The sequence below is a fragment of the Pelodiscus sinensis genome, chromosome 26, assembly GCF_049634645.1.
Source record: "Pelodiscus sinensis isolate JC-2024 chromosome 26, ASM4963464v1, whole genome shotgun sequence".
NCBI classification, from domain to species: Eukaryota; Metazoa; Chordata; order Testudines; family Trionychidae; genus Pelodiscus; species Pelodiscus sinensis.
The window spans coordinates 20,764,187-20,771,122 of record NC_134736.1 but is presented as its reverse complement, the minus strand read 5'-3'; the positions used below and the strand labels follow the sequence as shown (position 1 = coordinate 20,771,122).

Genomic DNA, 6,936 nt, shown 5'->3' with positions numbered 1-6,936 from the left:
TTGCAGCAGCAAGTCCAGAACGTGCACCAGAAGGTGCAGGGCGAGCCGTGGCTCCATGTTGCCACCTGCGGCGGCCCCCCCCGAAGGGAAGCACCGACACAGACGGGCACAGAGACCGACGCTTTGCTGTCCCTCGGCGAGGTTGGCAAGCAAGCAGGAAAAGCTGAGAACCGGCTGTCCAGGGGGGGTCCCTTTAAGCACGAGCCTCAGATAGCCTCAGACAGCAGCCACACAAAGCAACTGCTGACCTGATGCCCTGCCAGAACCGGTTTCAGCTGCCCTTAAATGCCCCCCTGCGTCCAATCAGTGTGGACGCGCTAGTTCGAACTAGCAAAACGCTAGTTCGAACTAGTTTTTAGTTCTAGATGCGCTAGTTCGAACTAGCTTAGTTCGAATTAACTAATTCGAACTAAGTTAGTTCGAACTAGCGCTGTAGTGTAGACGTACCCCCTGGGAGTAAGGGAATTGTGGGAGGAGTTGGTTGTGGCTCAGCAGGGTAATGCTGCTGTGGAGCCAGAGGAAGGTGAACGGTTTCCTAAGGAAGCTCGTAGGGAAGAGAGTCCTGGCAGTGCTTGTAGAGAGCAGTTTGCAGTAACTGAGAGAGATGACAGGGCCTTGCTGGGAGAAGGTATTCAAGAGAAAGCTCTGCCTGTAAAAGGCAGCAGCTTCTTGTGTGAGGCACTTGTTTTGGTGCCTGACAGACAGAACTTGTCTGTTAACAGTAACTCCACTGACTTGGGTTTATGGAAACCCAGTGTGGATGGTGGTGGAGAGGTCTCGGAGGGACTGAGGGTTGTTCCAGAGGAGGCAGGAACAGCCAGAGAATTGGAGCAGGCGGTTAACCCAGTGGCTGTGTGTGACCAGCTTGCTGGGAAGTCAGTGTGCGTGGGACAGGATTGTTCCCAGGTGAATGAGGAGAGTGGGAAGTTAGTGTCTCAGATTCAGGAGAAGGACTGTGTAGCCAAGTATGCAGAGCAGAACAGCTGTGTGGTCACTCTCCCTAGGATGCAGGAGATGGCAATTAAGCTCCCATCTCCGGACACGGTGGACACTCATAATCAATCAGGGAAGTGGATAGCTGGTTCCATGTGGAAACAGAGATTGGAGGTGGACAGAGGAGAGACTTGGGAGTCTACAGCTCACTGCTGTTACCCCACTGAGTGGGGGAAAGGGGAAAATTCCAGGGCCATTGTGAGCCAGGGAGTCATACCCAGCCAGCCCTTTGTCTTGGTCTGGCCAGAGGTTTTAGGCCTGGAGCCCAGAGGACAAGGGGGAGGGGCAGGACTTGCTTTGGCCAAGAAGATTGGCAGTTTAAACCTGAGGGGCCGAAACTGCAATGGTGTGGGGCCAGAGAAAGGGCCTGACGGAGAATTTCAGTATACACCTGATATAGGATTGTTCTTGTTACTTATGTTAATTCTTGTAACCAATGTATTATTGTTGCAGAGAATTGTAACGGTATACAGTGTGCATGAGCTTATGAAAATACCATGTAATCTGTCTGAAGATGTACCAAACGACAGACGGTATGTAAGGGGACATTGTGATGTTGCTATTTTGTGGTTAACACTTGTAACTGGTCTTGGAACTTCTTACAGGACAAAAAGGGTTCCAGCCAGAAGGTCCTGTGTAAGAAGGGAAACTGAGGCACACCACCATTTGTTGGGGGAGGCCTGTGATGCCCTCAGTGATGTTACTGGCATCACTTCCTGCATCAATTTTGCGTTGGGGGTGTCACACTACCGAATTGGAGGGAAGCAGCCAGATCGCTGCTGCACCCCTAGGTGGGGGTGCTAGCCCCAGAAATTGGTATGAAAGGGAGCCATGTGGGGTATTGAATGGGAGCTTATTGTTTGTTAATCTTATGTACGCTATTTAAGTGAGTATATAATGTCTGTGTGTGTAGGTAGGAATCTGTAATCTGTGTGGAAGCTGAATATTTCTCTGAATGTGGTTAAGCATGGATATGGACAGGCTGAGTAGCAAAGCCCTGTGGAACAATGGCTCTCAATAGGCTATGGACACACCCAAAGAATGGGATTTGTCACCTGAGGGCAGCCAGCAGGGAACATAGAGATTGGCCTCTGACCAGGTGACTTGCTGCATACAAGAAGAGGCCAGGAAGGAGGTATAAAGAGGCCATGTGGTCGATGCCATTTTGTTCTCAGCTCAGCACTTCATCCCAGAGGCAGCACTGCAGGGATTGAAGAGCCTGGAAGACCTGTGAACCCATCCTGATCGCAGGATGTGCAATAAGAACTTTTAAACCAGCAGCTGCAACATCTCTGCTAGAGCCTGCATCGAGGACTGGGAGATTCGGTGCATGTAACGTACTGTACTTTAATAACCTTACTCTCCTGCTTTTCTTTCTTGTAATAATAAACCTTTAGATATAGATTCTAAAGGATTGGCCCAGCGTGATTTGTGGGTAAGGTCCAGAAGGTAAATTGACCAGGGATCTGTGGCTGGTTTCTTGGAACCGGACAGAACTTGTTCGGGGTAGGTGGGATTGGGTGCTAGGACCCCCCACCTGTGTATAGGCCTGGGGCCATCTGGGGCACGGATATTGCTGGGGTGTCGGAGGGGTTTTGCTCGAGAGGCTTCAGGCAGGCTGCTGAAGCGCTCTGTGGGACTGGTTTGTGGCCTGTGTGGAAAGGTCACCAGTCGGGGGCTGTAAGAAGCCCCGGATTCAAGCAATTCGCCCTGAGCGGAAGCCCTCAGCTGTGCCCAGACACGGCCCGGTCCGTCACATAGACTCTTTTGTCCTTCCCTGTCTCACCCCAGCACCGAGCAACACTCAGTGTCGGTCTGAGCATCCGTCCTGCTCTGGGATGTGTCTCTGTGGCAGGAACCTGCCCAGGCAGCTCTCGCAGTGAGGCTCCTCCCTGGCAGCACCGAGTAGGGAGGGAGTTCCAGTGGGCGCAAAAATGTTTCCTTTTAGTTTATTTTTAACTTTGTTTCTGGGCTCCCTGAGGCCCTTTCACACACAAGGGCTTTCTCTGCAGCGTGCTGGGGGGGAGAAACCCCTGAGCCAGTGACACGGACTGACCTAGGTGCAGGCCAACAAGGGGGGTTTCAGTGAAGCTACATGTAAATGGATCCATCTAGTAACCACTGCCAGCCACACGCACAAGGGAGGGGACTTTAGCCAAGGAAGCAAGGACTCTGAGGCAGGGTTGGAAGAAAGGGGGTTAATCAGATGGACGGGAGTTTCCAGTGCTGGGCTGTGGCTAAGATGGATGAGGGGATGTCACAGGGCACTAGCACAGCAAGGGGAGCAGAGAGGGCCCTGCTGCACCGAGAGACATGGCAAAGCCTGGGATTGAACCAGGGACCCTTTAATATTTCATCTTAGGCTCCCCACACTGAGCTCCCCATAAACCCCTCTAGTTGGTTATTAACTGTCCGGGATGTCTGGCAGCCGTGTCACTAACATGATGCCGTCGTGCCCGGCCCAGGAAGGCGAGACTGGTGTTTCCTGCCACCTGCAGTTTGACTGGCTCCTCCCCCCATTCCTGCCTTAGCTCCCGGGCTGACCTGGCAGCTGAAGTGGTCGGGGGCCCAGCAGCCTGGGCAGGGAGTCGGGTGGCCAGACCCTGGTGGCAAGAGTCTTGGTGCTACTTGTTTCCCTGCCCCCTCTGGTGCCCTCACTCCCCACCCGCAGCCCCTGCTGCCTGCCTGGGTCCCTGTGCTGTGTCAGACGCTCAATGAACCCTCCTGTTTCACACGGGCTGGGAGTGGCTCTGGGCTAGGGCACAGGGCTGTGTCATTCCCTGTGGGAGCGGGAGGCCCCCGGAGCCCAGAGCGAGTGGACTCCCCAAGGGGCGCACGGTGAGAGACAGGGGGCTGGCGGCTCAGGGAGGGGCGGTCCCAGGAGGCAGAGGGCACCTGTGACTCTCGGCTGGCAGCTGACACTCTGCTCCTTGCTTCCCTCCCGCTGCTTCACCTCCCAGGGCTTCTTTCTCCTTCCCTGTCCATAGCAGGCAGCTACACAAAGGCAAGTCACCAAACCAGACACCCCTGTGGCCAGCATGGGGCTTGCACCCACGACCTGGGCGTTATCAGCATCAAGCTCTAAACAGCTGAGCCAGCAGGCCCACGAGGGGCCCTTTGGGAAAGACCCCACAGGCAGTGCAGGGACGTCTCTGCCGCTGCCACGAGCTCATCTCTGATGGGGCCACGGGCGACTCACTGAGATGTGGGCTGGCTAGTGCAGAAGTCAGAGGAGCAGGAGCCTGGGTGGGTTCAGGGGGGCCTTGAGCAGGAGCAGGTTTTGGGGGAGGGGCTGCTGGGCCACTGAAGCAGGTGACCAAGTGGTTGGCAGCAGCGCTGTGGGCTGTGCACATGGTCCCATCACCTGGACATATGGAGCCTCCCTCTGTGGCTTGGGCTGGAGGAGCCATGGGCCAGCCACTGCAGCAGCAGGAATTTGGGATCAGGTCACCCCACTGGGGACAATGGAGGGAAGAGAAGAGTTTTCCCTGCCATTAGGGGAAAGCTGGCCAGACCCTTTTAGCCACTGGGTCTGTGCAGGCTGGATCCTCCTCCTACCAGTTCTCTGGCCTCAGTCCTGCAAAGCTCTCAGCCTTTTGCCTGTTTCTGCTTCCCTGTCCATATCAGGCAGCTAAATTGTGTGTCTGGGGGGGAGGGAGAGTAGTCACTGTAGCAAACAATCATGTGGCCAACATGGGGCTTGAACCCATGACCTTGGCATTATTAGCACCATGCTCTAACCAACTGAGCTAGTTGGCCTTCGGGAGCTAAGCTCACAAATGGCCCTTTCAGAAAGGCGCCTCTTCTCTGACAGGGCCACTAGCAACTCACTGTGATGTGGGCTCACTAGTCCAGATGCTTTGAGGTTTGGTCAAGGTGGCTGGCGGCCGGCAGACCCAGGGCAAAGAGGCAGCAGGAATCTCTTTCTGCCAGCACCTTGCCTCCCAGCTTCTTCCCTGTCGGCAGCAGCCGCAGCCCCTTTCGGCCACTGGGAAGAGAGGCAGAAATGGGGCCAAGTAACAAGTCAGGCTGAAGGGGGAAGGCAAAGCTCATCTTGTCTTGCAGGGCCACTGGCAACAGCTTCTCTCTTGTGCGCTGCTGCTGAGGAGAAAAACACCCTGAGAGGGACCAGAAAGAACAATTTAAAAGATTGTTTAGGGGGGGCACCTGCTAGCGCCGGGGGGGCAAGAGTCAGAGGCTGACAGCTCCTGGGGACCACAAAAGAGACCACAAGGGTAAGCAGCAAGCTCCAGGCAGGTTAAGTTTTAGGGCCCAGCCCATCTCAGCCAGGCAGACCATAGCATCAGACTGAGCTCTAGGGGGCATCAGACACCCAACAGGAGGCACAGAACTCTTTCTCTGGGGAGCCTGCAGATAAGGAGCCCAAAGCTCATGAAGTTGGAGGGTTTTGCAGCAACCAGCCCAACCCCAGCAAGTCCCACAGAGATTTGAACTCAGATCACATGATTCAGAGTTCTGAGTGCTGCCTCTTACACCATGGCTACATCTAGACTGGCATGATTTTCCAGAAATGCTTTTAACAGAAAAGTTTTCCGTTAAAAGCATTTTCAGAAAAGAGCGTCTAGATTGGCAGGACACTTTTCCGCAAAAGCACTTTTTGCGGAAAAGCGTCCGTGGCCAATCTAGATGCGCTTTTCCGCAAAAAAGCCCCGATCGCCATTTTCGCGATCGGGGCTTTTTTGCAGAAAAGAAATCTCTGCTGTCTATACTGGCCCTTTTGTGCAAAAGTTTTTTGGAAAAAGCCTGGACTCAGAAGCTGGGAATGGGTGATGGGAGGGATCACTTAATAACTGTCTGTCCTGAGGATTCCCTCGGGACAATGAAATTGGCTGCTGTCGTGAGATAGGATCCTGGGCTAGCTAGAGAACTGGCATGGCCCAGTCTGGCTGCCCAGAAACCAAGTTAAAAATAAACCCAAAGGAAGCATTTTTGCGCCCAGTGGAACTCCTTGCCAGAGGATGTTGTGGGGGTGAAATCAACAAGAAGGTCCAAAACAGAACTGGATAATTGAATGCAGGAAAGGTCAAACAATGGCATTTCACCAGGATGGACAGGGCAGGTGTCCCTAGCTGGTGTATTCCAGAAGCTGGGAATGGGCAACAGGAGGGATCATTTAATAACTGTCTGTCCTGACGAATCCCTCCGGTCAATGAAATTGGCTGCTGTCATGAGACAGGATCCTGGGCTAGTTGGACAACTCACATGACTCAGTCTGGCTGCTTTGATGTTCTGTTTGGTTTCTGTTCTTGTCCCCTCTGGGCAAGGGAGAATGGACCTGCCACCCCATCCTGAAGTGGACAGAAAATGGCCTGCCAAAGGTTAGTGTAGGTGAGCAAAAAGGCAAATTTTATGTGTCCCCGATGGTCTAGTGGTTAGGATCAAGCACTCTCACTGCTGTGGTTTGGGTTCGCTTCCCGGTCAGAGAGACCAGCCTGCAGTTCCATGTGACAACTGCATTGTTGCTTTTCTCACCTCAGTGTCACATGTGGCACCAGCAGAGACCCAAGAGGTGACTTCAGGCTCCTTCCCACCTCTCTCGCACTGCTAAGACAACACTTGCCATTTTGAGACGGGGCAGAGCTGGGTCACTCAAACTGCCCCTCCCCTCTCCCATGTGGGCAGCCCTGCAGGAAGCTCTGTGGCGCACACAGCACTAGCCCAGCACAGGCAGGTCTGCACAAGATCCATTGGTTCAGTTTGGGTGTTGAAGGGTACAACACAGAACTGGCTCCAGCCCCCACTCTATGGGGAGCCATAGAGCTAGAAGAGATCTTAGAAGGTCATCAGGTCCAGTCCCCTGATCCAGGCAGGACCAATCCCAACTAAATCAACCCAGCCAGGGCCTTGTCAAAGGGAGACTTAAACTCCTCTAGGGGTGGAGACTCCACTACTTCCCTAGGGAACCCATCCCAGTGCTTCCCC

At 54.0% G+C, this 6,936-nt stretch overlaps 1 non-coding gene across 1 annotated transcript; it reads right to left on the bottom strand.

Annotated features, from left to right (window-relative positions):
- Nucleotides 1-4,678: 4,678 nt before the first annotated feature.
- On the bottom strand, nt 4,679-4,752 carry TRNAI-AAU (transfer RNA isoleucine (anticodon AAU)). Its single transcript has one exon. It is a non-coding gene; the product is annotated as a tRNA-Ile (tRNA).
- Between the last annotated feature and the right edge of the window lie 2,184 nt (nt 4,753-6,936).